Source organism: Triticum aestivum, chromosome 7D, assembly GCF_018294505.1.
Source record: "Triticum aestivum cultivar Chinese Spring chromosome 7D, IWGSC CS RefSeq v2.1, whole genome shotgun sequence".
Classification (NCBI taxonomy): domain Eukaryota; kingdom Viridiplantae; phylum Streptophyta; class Magnoliopsida; order Poales; family Poaceae; genus Triticum; species Triticum aestivum.
In genome coordinates this window covers 501,973,138-501,984,976 of record NC_057814.1, presented here as the reverse complement: position 1 = coordinate 501,984,976, position 11,839 = coordinate 501,973,138, and the positions used below count along the sequence as shown (strand labels likewise).

The 11,839-nt window shown below is 46.5% G+C and overlaps 1 non-coding gene across 1 annotated transcript; it reads left to right on the top strand.

The window, feature by feature from the left end:
• Window positions 1-517: 517 nt before the first annotated feature.
• On the top strand, window positions 518-678 carry LOC123171848 (U1 spliceosomal RNA). Its single transcript, XR_006485440.1, has one exon. It is a non-coding gene; the product is annotated as a U1 spliceosomal RNA (small nuclear RNA).
• Window positions 679-11,839: the final 11,161 nt, after the last annotated feature.

Here is an 11,839-nt window from a genome sequence, read left to right as displayed (position 1 = left end):
GCTTCCAAATTTGCTTCCCTACACTCATAACGAAAACTAACCTTTACAAAGTCATTCATGGACTCCTTTATTTCCTCTATAACCAAAGCGTAAGAAGATAGTGTACTCCGTTTATATCCGTCACCACTTGCATGCAGTCCGAAGCTATCATCGCATGTGTGACGTTTAGATCTCTCGTTAGAGCAAGCTGCATGCATGTGCTTCAAGGCTCGCTGCATCCACCATGCCGTCAATGGTGACAGCTGACGCGCCAAGACAGAAAACATATTTGTGGGGGATACTATTTGGCTACCTTTTTTTTTAGAATCACTATTCGGCTACCAGGCCATCCATCAGGAGCCCACGTAAGTCACACGTCCAAAAAACAGGCCCATGCCAGAACACCAAAAATAGGCCCATGCCGTTGCTGCAGGCTGCAGCGGAACGCTCAGATTTTGTTTAGTACCACATCGATGACATAGGAAGATTAGAGCACGATAGCTGGCTATATTATGATGGGTAGGTGCTTCATTGCAACATACTTACCTGGACAGGGTCAACGAGCGATCAAGAAGGCTTGTGGCCTAGATCAATGGCTCACATTGCACTTGGTGAGAGTGTTGGTCTACCATCTCCTCAAGTGGGAGAGTGGATGTCATAATTTGTGATAGAGGGAGTACGCGTTCACGCGGCCCCTGCCAATTTAACAAATAAAATTTTGGTCATCTTATTTTTGTGATGCTAAGTTTTGTATTTTACCTGTGGCATTGTTCACTATCTGACATGAGGTTCTGAAGATGAAACTTCGATTTCCAGTTTCCATCACTTTAGAGAAGAGAACAAGAAACAGTGAGCGGCCAGGACAAGAAGACCAAGGCACATCATTCGCAAGGTGTTGTCGCTTGTCAGTGGCCATGGCTGTTGATCCAGACAGACAGAGCATACATTTCTTTTATCTTTCTTATGCTGATATTTGATCTTTGATTCTGGAAGGGTCAGAGATTAACGATGTGTCACACGCATTGTCGTCGAGTAAAAAGAGTAGTCGACAAAGATAAAGCTATGTCATTTCTGTTGTTTTCATTGACGAGGCATGGCAGCTAGCTTATCGTACTTATCAGTTATTAGACGGTAGCTTTGAGTCCTGGCAACAACTGTTTTTATCGCCAGAAGTGACAAGGAATGCCTCTCTTTTTTAATGTGGGAAGGGCCAAAAACATTCTGAAGAAGCTGGGGCTGAAACTTTCATGTAAGTGATTGGAATAGTGTAATCGAAATCAGGTGTAGAAAATTTCTAAAAACCAATTAATTAGAGCATCATTGGGAAGGAAAATAGAACATGTCCAGTGCCCAACACTAGTCAAAGCCGGTCTCTGGCCCCTTTGGTAGCCAGATTCAGATACCGGGAGCCGTAGGGGGCAATGGCTCAATCTGATTAATAGTCATTAGCAACTCTTGGCGACACGGGGAGGAAGAAATGGTGAATATTTAAACCTGAAATTTCATTTTGATAACATTAGTACTCACAAAAATAAGTATTCTGGCAATATCTCATTATTCCATTATTGTACGGTTTCAGAGAATTCACTTTACTGTCGGTAAAAAAGAGTAACCATAAGAATTGAAGTGGTAAGCGCTAAAGAAGATCTCCATGACACATGTTGTCGCCAAATATCTGACGCCACGTGCATCGAAGGTTGGCTGCGACTATGGAGAAACAAAGGCGACAAAGGAGAAACAATGGCTTTCATGCCGCTTTTGGACAAAAGTTCATGGTCGATCTGGACAAAAACAATAACAATAATAATAAATATTCATTTATGAGCTTTTGATTTTATTGTGTTAAATTTCCTTGGCCATTTCATTCATTTGTAGTACTCCTATGTTTTACGGTGGTGCACAAGCATTTGGCTAAGTCAGTACTCGGCACTAGGATGGAAATGTGCAACTTTCAGTTTTCGTCACCTTAATGCAGAGTCAGAAAGCGAAAGCGACCAGGCATGATACTTTCTCTTCAGATTAATGGTTTTGTATCCAGCATGAGTAGTGACGTGTTGCCACTGACCGGGGTTGCTGATCTACTAGCACATATTTCTTTCACCCTTTTCTGTTTTATATTTGATTCTTTGATTCTTGAAGGGGCAGAGATTGACACGCACATTGTCATTAAGTAAAGCGGGATAGCCGGCAAAGCTAAAGCTTTGTACTACTTATCTGTGGAGAGCTTAGGTCCAGACAACATTTGTTTTGAAGGGGATGGGCCAAATACATTTTTTTTGTTGCGAGAAAATACATTCTGAAGAAATAGGGGATGAAACTTGTCATGATTGGAATTGATTAATCGAAAATAGGCGTTGGAATTTGGTAAAACCAACTGGCCAGAGCATTGCCGGGAAAAGAAAACGGAACATGTCCAATGCCAAACTCTAGTCAAAACCATTTTCTGGCCCCTTGCAGATTCAGATATCCCATACATTTATTTACTCTGCGGATGCAAATAGGAAAGTGGCTCAATCTGATGAACAACCATTAGTATCTCTTGAAAATTTGTTTACATAACAATTATCCTGACAACAACCCCTCTGGGCGCGGATCGCATGTTTTCAGTTCTGCAGTATGCGGATGACACCTTAATTCTCTTCCAAGGAAATACCCAGCAAGCTACAATTATCAAGCAGATTCTAGTGGCCTTCTCTGCCTTCTCCGGACTACATATTAATTACCACAAGAGTACACTCATCCCTATTTGCATTGACATGGACACTACGAAGGAAATTGCTGCTTTGTTTGGATGCCCAGTTTCGTCCTTTCCATGCTCATATTTTGGGCTTCCACTTTCTCTTCACAAAATCAAGCACGGTCTGCTTCTGCCAGTCATTCACAGAGTTGACAGATGACTATCTGGTTGGCTCGCTGCTTTTCTGTCCTGGGGGGTCGCCTCACTTTGATCAATTCAGTACTGGCCAGCATCCCAAGTTACTACATGACTTGCTTTCCATGGCCCAAGGAGTCTATTGCAAAACTCGAAAGTTTGCTCCGTGCCTTCTTCTGGCAAGGCAAGAACTCTGTCAGGGGTGGGCTGGGAGTTCGGAACCTCACAGCACACAATCATGCGTTGTTATGCAAATTCACTGCCAGGGTTTTACAGAGCTCCGATGTCCCCTGCTATCAGTGGTTCGCCCATCAATACTGCTCTACTCGCATTCCACATAGCTCAGCCAACAGAGACACCGCTATTTGGAAGGGCTTCAAGGACTGCATCTCCTTGGTCACAACCTTGACTTTTTGCTCCCTTGGTGAAGGCCAGATGATCTCGTTCTGGCATGACAAGTGGCTAGGGGTTGGCCGTCTCGTTTCGTCTTGCCAGTTCTATACTCCTTTGCAAGGGACAACAGTTGTACTGTCGCCTCTCAGTTTGCTAATGGCCGCTGGGATGTTCATGTTGGAAATATGCCCTAGAGGCAATAATAAAATGGTTATTATTATATTTCCATGTTCATGATAATTGTCTATTGTTCATGCTATAATTGTGTTATCCGGAAATCGTAATACATGTGTGAATACATAGACCACAACATGTCCCTAGTGAGCCTCTAGTTGACTAGCTCGTTGATCAACAGATAGTCATGGTTTCCTGACTATGGACATTGGATGTCATTGATAACGGGATCACATCATTAGGAGAATGATGTGATGGACAAGACCCAATCCTAAGCATAGCACAAGATCGTGTAGTTCGTTTGCTAGAGCTTTTCCAAATGTCAAGTATCATTTCCTTAGACCATGAGATTGTGCAACTCCCGGATACCATAGGAGTGCTTTGGGTGTGCCAAACGTCACAACGTAACTGGGTGGCTATAAAGGTGCACTACGGGTATCTCCGAAAGTGTCTGTTGGGTTGGCACGAATCGAGACTGGGATTTGTCACTCCGTATGACGGAGAGGTATCTCTGGGCCCACTCGGTAATGCATCATCATAATGAGCTCAATGTGACCAAGTGTTTGGTCACGGGATCATGCATTACGGTACGAGTAAAGTGACTTGCCGGTAACGAGATTGAACAAGATATTGGGATACCAACGATCGAATCCCGGGCAAGTAACGTATCGATTGACAAAGGGAATTGTATACGGGATTGATTGAATCCTCGACATCGTGGTTCATCCGATGAGATCATCGTGGAACATGTGGGAGCCAACATGGGTATCCACATCCCGCTGTTGGTTATTGACCGGAGAGTCGTCTCGGTCATGTCTGCATGTCTCCCGAACCCGTAGGGTCTACACACTTAAGGTTCGGTGACGCTAGGGTTGTAGAGATATTAGTATGCGGTAACCCGAAAGTTGTTCGGAGTCCCGGATGAGATCCCGAACGTCACGAGGAGTTCCGGAATGGTCCGGAGGTGAAGAATTGTATATAGGAAGTCCAGTTTCGGCCACCGGGAAAGTTTCGGGGGTCACCGGTATTGTACCGGGACCACCGGAAGGGTCCCGGGGGTCCACCGGGTGGGGCCACCTATCCCGGAGGGGCCCATGGGCTAAAGTGGGGAAGGGAACCAGCCCCTGGTGGGCTGGTGCGCCCCCCTTGGGCCTCCCTTGCGCCTAGGGTCGGAAACCCTAGGGGTGGGGGGGCGCCCCACTTGACTTGGGGGGCAAGTCCCCCCCTTGGCCGCCTCCCCCCCCCCTTGAGATGGGATCTCTGGGGGCCGGCGCCCCCCTGGACCCCTATATAAAGAGGGGGGAGGGAGGGCAGCCGCACCCAAGCCCCTGGCGCCTCCCTCTCCCTCCCGTGACACCTCTCCCTCTCGCTGAGCTTGGCAAAGCCCTGCCGAGATCCCCGCTGCTTCGACCACCACGCCATCGTGCTGCTGGATCTCCATCAACCTCTCCCTCCCCCTTGCTGGATCAAGAAGGAGGAGACGTCTTCCCCAACCGTACGTGTGTTGAACGCGGAGGTGCCGTCCGTTCGGCGCTCGGTCATCGGTGATTTGGATCACGACGAGTACGACTCCATCAACCCCGTTCACTTGAACGCTTCCGCTCGCGATCTACAAGGGTATGTAGATGCATTCTTCTCCCTCTCGTTGCTAGAAGACTCCATAGATTGTTCTTGGTGATGCGTAGAAAAATTTTAATTTCTGCAACGATACCCAACAGTGGCATCATGACCCAGGTCTATGCGTAGTTTCTATGCACGAGTAGAACACAAACTTGTTGTGGGCGTAGATGTTGTCAATTTTCTTTCCACTACTAGTCGTATCTTGTTTCGGCGGCATCGTGGGATGAAGCGGCCCGGACCGACCTTACACGTACGCTTACGTGAGACAGGTTCCACCGACTGACATGCACTAGTTGCATAAGGTGGCTAGCGGGTGTCTGTCTCTCCCACTTTAGTCGGAACGGATTCGATGAAAAGGGTCCTTATGAAGGGTAAATAGAAATTGGCATATCACGTTGTGGTTTTGGCGTAGGTAAGAAACGTTCTTGCTAAGAAACCTATAGCAGCCACGTAAAAACATGCAACAACAATTAGAGGACGTCTAACTTGTTTTTGCAGCATATGCCTTGTGATGTGATATGGCCAAAAGGATGTGATGAATGAAATATATGTGATGTATGAGATTGATCATGTTCTTGTAATAGGAATCACGAGTTGCATGTCGATGAGTATGACACCGGCAGGAGCCATAGGAGTTGTCTTTATTTTTTGTATGACCTGCGTGTCATTGAATAACGCCATGTAAATTACTTTACTTTATTGCTAAACACGTTAGCCATAGAAGTAGAAGTAATCGTTGGCGTGACAACTTCATGAAGACACGATGATGGAGATCATGATGATGGAGATCATGGTGTCATGCCGGTGACGAAGATGATCATGGCGCCCCGAAGATGGAGATCAAAAGGAGCAAAATGATATTGGCCATATCATGTCACTATTTGATTGCATGTGATGTTTATCATGTTTTACATCTTATTTGCTTAGAACGACGGTAGCTTAAATAAGATGATCCCTCGCAATAATTTCAAGAAAGTGTTCCCCCTAACTGTGCACCGTTGCGAAGGTTCGTTGTTTCGAAGCACCACGTGATGATCGGGTGTGATAGATTCTAACGTTCGAATACAACGGGTGTAAGCCAGATTTACACACGCAATACACTTAGGTTGACTTGACGAGCCTAGCATGTACAGACATGGCCTCGGAACACGGAAGACCGAAAGGTCGAGCATGAGTCGTATAGAAGATACGATCAACATGAAGATGTTCACCGATGTTGACTAGTCCGTCTCACGTGATGATCGGACACGGCCTAGTTGACTCGGATCATGTTTCACTTAGATGACTAGAGGGATGTCTATCTGAGTGGGAGTTCATTGAATAATTTGATTAGATGAACTTAATTATCATGAACTTAGTCTAAAATCTTTACAATATGTCTTGTAGATCAAATGGCCCACGCTAATGTTGCCCTCAACTTCAACGCGTTCCTAGAGAAAACCAAGCTGAAAGATGATGGCAGCAACTATACGGACTGGGTCCGGAACCTGAGGATCATCCTCATAGCTGCCAAGAAAGATTATGTCCTAGAAGCACCGCTAGGTGACGCACCCATCCCAGAGAACCAAGACGTTATGAACGCTTGGCAGCAGCGTGCTGATGATTACTCCCTCGTTCAGTGCGGCATGCTTTACAGCTTAGAACCGGGGCTCCAAAAGCGTTTTGAGCAACACGGAGCATATGAGATGTTCGAAGAGCTGAAAATGGTTTTCCAAGCTCATGCCCGGGTCGAGAGATATGAAGTCTCCGACAAGTTCTTCAGTTGTAAGATGGAGGAAAATAGTTCTGTCAGTGAGCACATACTCAAAATGTCTGGGTTACACAACCGCTTGACTCAGCTGGGAGTTAATCTCCCGGATGACGCGGTCATTGACAGAATCCTTCAGTCGCTTCCACCGAGCTACAAGAGCTTTGTGATGAACTTCAATATGCAGGGGATGGAAAAGACCATTCCTGAGGTATATTCAATGCTGAAATCAGCGGAGGTGGAGATCAAAAAGGAACATCAAGTGTTGATGGTGAATAAAACCACTAAGTTCAAGAAAGGCAAGGGTAAGAAGAACTTCAAGAAGGACGGCAAGGGAGTTGCCGCGCCCGGTAAGCCAGTTGCCGGGAAGAAGCCAAAGAATGGACCCAAGCCTGAGACTGAGTGCTTTTATTGCAAGGGAAGTGGTCACTGGAAGCGGAACTGCCCCAAGTACTTAGCGGACAAGAAGGCCGGCAACACCAAAGGTATATGTGATATACATGTTATTGATGTGTACCTTACCAGCACTCGTAGTAGCTCCTGGGTATTTGATACCGGTGCGGTTGCTCATATTTGTAACTCAAAGCAGGAGCTGCGGAATAAACGGAGACTGGCAAAGGACGAGGTGACGATGCGCGTCGGGAATGGTTCCAAGGTCGATGTGATCGCCGTCGGCACGCTACCTCTACATTTACCTACGGGATTAGTTTTAAACCTCAATAATTGTTATTTAGTGCCAGCTTTGAGCATGAACATTGTATCAGGATCTCGTTTAATTCGAGATGGCTACTCATTTAAATCCGAGAATAATGGTTGTTCTATTTATATGAGAGATATGTTTTATGGTCATGCCCCGCTGGTTAATGGTTTATTCTTAATGAATCTCGAACGTAGTGTTACACATATTCATAGTGTGAGTACCAAAAGATGTAAGGTTGATAATGATAGTCCCACATACTTGTGGCACTGCCGTCTTGGTCACATTGGTGTCAAGCGCATGAAGAAGCTCCATGCTGATGGACTTTTAGAGTCTCTTGATTACGAATCATTTGACACGTGCGAACCATGCCTCATGGGTAAGATGACCAAGACTCCGTTCTCCGGAACAATGGAGCGAGCAACCAACTTATTGGAAATCATACATACTGATGTGTGCGGTCCAATGAGTGTTGAGGCTCGCGGTGGCTATCGTTATGTTCTCACTCTCACTGATGACTTGAGTAGATATGGGTATGTCTACCTAATGAAACACAAGTCTGAGACCTTTGAAAAGTTCAAGGAATTTCAGAGTGAGGTTGAGAATCAACGTGACAGGAAAATAAAATTCTTACGATCAGATCGTGGAGGGGAATATTTGAGTCACGAATTTGGCACACACTTAAGGAAATGTGGAATAGTTTCACAACTCACGCCGCCTGGAACACCTCAGCGAAATGGTGTGTCCGAACGTCGTAATCGCACTCTATTGGATATGGTGCGATCTATGATGTCTCTTACCGATCTACCGCTCTCATTTTGGGGCTATGCTTTAGAGACTGCCGCATTCACTTTAAATAGGGCTCCGTCGAAATCCGTTGAGACGACACCGTATGAATTATGGTTTGGGAAGAAACCTAAGCTGTCGTTTCTAAAAGTTTGGGGATGCGATGCTTATGTCAAGAAACTTCAACCTGAAAAGCTCGAACCCAAGTCGAAAAAATGCGTCTTCATAGGATACCCTAAGGAAACCATTGGGTATACCTTCTACCTCAGATCCGAAGGCAAGATCTTTGTTGCCAAGAACGGGTCCTTTCTGGAGAAAGAGTTTCTCTCGAAAGAAGTAAGTGGGAGGAAAGTGGAACTTGATGAAGTACTACCTCTTGAACCGGAAAGTAGCGCAGCTCAGGAAGATGTTCCTATGGTGCCTGCACTGACTAGAGAGGAAGCTAATGATGATGATCAAGGTACTTCGGATCAAGTTACTACTGAACTTCGTAGGTCCACGAGGACACGTTGCACACCAGAGTGGTATGGCAACCCTGTCCTGGAAATCATGTTGTTAGACAACGGTGAACCTTCGAACTATGAAGAAGCAATGGCGGGCCCAGATTCCGACAAATGGCTAGAAGCCATGAAATCTGAGATAGGATCCATGCATGAAAATGAAGTATGGACTTTGACTGACTTGCCCGATGATCGGCGAGCCATAGAAAATAAATGGATCTTTAAGAAGAAGACAGACGCGGATGGTAATGTGACCATCTATAAGGCTCGACTTGTCGCTAAGGGTTATCGACAAGTTCAAGGAGTTGACTACGATGAGACTTTCTCACCCGTAGCGAAGCTGAAGTCCGTCCGAATCATGTTGGCAATTGCCGCATTCTATGATTATGAGATATGGCAAATGGACGTCAAAACGGCATTCCTTAACGGCTTTCTTAAGGAAGAATTGTATATGATGCAGCCGGAAGGTTTTGTCGATCCTAAGAATGCTAACAAGGTATGCAAGCTCCAGCGCTCCATCTATGGGCTGGTGCAAGCATCTCGGAGTTGGAACATTCGATTTGATGAGATGATCAAAGCGTTTGGGTTTACACAGACTTATGGAGAAGCCTGTCTTTACAAGAAAGTGAGTGGGAGCTCTGTAGCATTTCTCATATTATATGTGGATGACATACTGTTGATGGGAAATGATATAGAATTCTTGGGAAGCATAAAGGCCTACTTGAACAAGTGTTTTTCAATGAAGGACCTTGGAGAAGCTGCTTATATATTAGGCATCAAGATCTATAGAGATAGATCAAGACGCCTCATTGGTCTTTCACAAAGTACGTACCTTGACAAGATATTGAAGAAGTTCAATATGGATCAGTCCAAGAAGGGGTTCTTGCCTGTATTGCAAGGTGTGCAATTGAGCACGGCTCAATGCCCGACCACGGCAGAAGATAGAGAAAAGATGAGTGTCGTCCCCTATGCCTCGGCCATAGGGTCTATTATGTATGCCATGCTGTGTACCAGACCTGATGTAAACCTTGCCGTAAGTTTGGTAGGAAGGTACCAAAGTAATCCCGGCATGGAACACTGGACAGCGGTCAAGAATATCCTGAAGTACCTGAAGAGGACTAAGGATATGTTTCTCGTTTATGGAGGTGACGAAGAGCTCGTCGTAAAGGGTTACGTCGATGCTAGCTTCGACACAGATCTGGATGACTCTAAGTCACAAACCGGATACGTGTATATTTTGAATGGTGGGGCAGTAAGCTGGTGCAGTTGCAAGCAAAGCGTTGTGGCGGGATCTACATGTGAAGCGGAATACATGGCGGCCTCAGAGGCAGCACAAGAAGCAATCTGGGTGAAGGAGTTCATTACCGACCTAGGAGTTATTCCCAATGCGTCGGGCCCGATGACTCTCTTCTGTGACAACACTGGAGCTATTGCCCTTGCCAAGGAGCCCAGGTTTCACAGGAAGACCAGGCATATCAAGCGTCGCTTCAACTCCATTCGTGAAAGTGTTCAAAATGGAGACATAGATATTTGTAAAGTACATACGGACCTGAATGTAGCAGATCCGTTGACTAAACCTCTCCCTAGAGCAAAACATGATCAACACCAGAACTCTATGGGTGTTCGATTCATCACAATGTAACTAGATTATTGACTCTAGTGCAAGTGGGAGACTGTTGGAAATATGCCCTAGAGGCAATAATAAAATGGTTATTATTATATTTCCTTGTTCATGATAATTGTCTATTGTTCATGCTATAATTGTGTTATCCGGAAATCGTAATACATGTGTGAATACATAGACCACAACATGTCCCTAGTGAGCCTCTAGTTGACTAGCTCGTTGATCAACAGATAGTCATGGTTTCCTGACTATGGACATTGGATGTCATTGATAACGGGATCACATCATTAGGAGAATGATGTGATGGACAAGACCCAATCCTAAGCATAGCACAAGATCGTGTAGTTCGTTTGCTAGAGCTTTTCCAAATGTCAAGTATCATTTCCTTAGACCATGAGATTGTGCAACTCCCGGATACCATAGGAGTGCTTTGGGTGTGCCAAACGTCACAACGTAACTGGGTGGCTATAAAGGTGCACTACGGGTATCTCCGAAAGTGTCTGTTGGGTTGGCACGAATCGAGACTGGGATTTGTCACTCCGTATGACGGAGAGGTATCTCTGGGCCCACTCGGTAATGCATCATCATAATGAGCTCAATGTGACCAAGTGTTTGGTCACGGGATCATGCATTACGGTACGAGTAAAGTGACTTGCCGGTAACGAGATTGAACAAGGTATTGGGATACCGGCGATCGAATCTCGGGCAAGTAACGTACCGATTGACAAAGGGAATTGTATACGGGATTAATTGAATCCTCAACATCGTGGTTCATCCGATGAGATCATCGTGGAACATGTGGGAGCCAACATGGGTATCCAGATCCCGCTGTTGGTTATTGACCGCAGAGTCGTCTCGGTCATGTCTGCATGTCTCCCGAACCCGTAGGGTCTACACACTTAAGGTTCGGTGATGCTAGGGTTGTAGAGATATTAGTATGTGGTAACCCGAAAGTTGTTCGGAGTCCCGAATGAGATCTCGGACGTCACGAGGAGTTCTGGAATGGTCCGGAGGTGAAGAATTGTATATAGGAAGTCCAGTTTCGGCCACCGGGAAAGTTTCGGGGGTCACCGGTATTGTACCGGGACCACCGGAAGGGTCCCGGGGGTCCACCGGGTGGGGCCACCTATCCCGGAGGGCCCCATGGGCTGAAGTGGGGAAGGGAACCAGCCCCTGGTGGGCTGGTGCGCCCCCCTTGGGCCTCTCCTGCGCCTAGGGTTGGAAACCCTAGGGGTGGGGGGGCCCAACTTGACTTGGGGGGCAAGTCCCCCCCCTTGGCCGCCGCCCCCCTTGAGATGGGATCTCTGGGGGCCGGCGCCCCCCTGGACCCCTATATAAAGAGGGGGAGGGAGGGCAGCCGCACCCAAGCCCCTGGCGCCTCCCTCTCCCTCCCGTGACACCTCTCCCTCTCGCTGAGCTTGGCAAAGCCCTGCCGAGATCCCCGCTG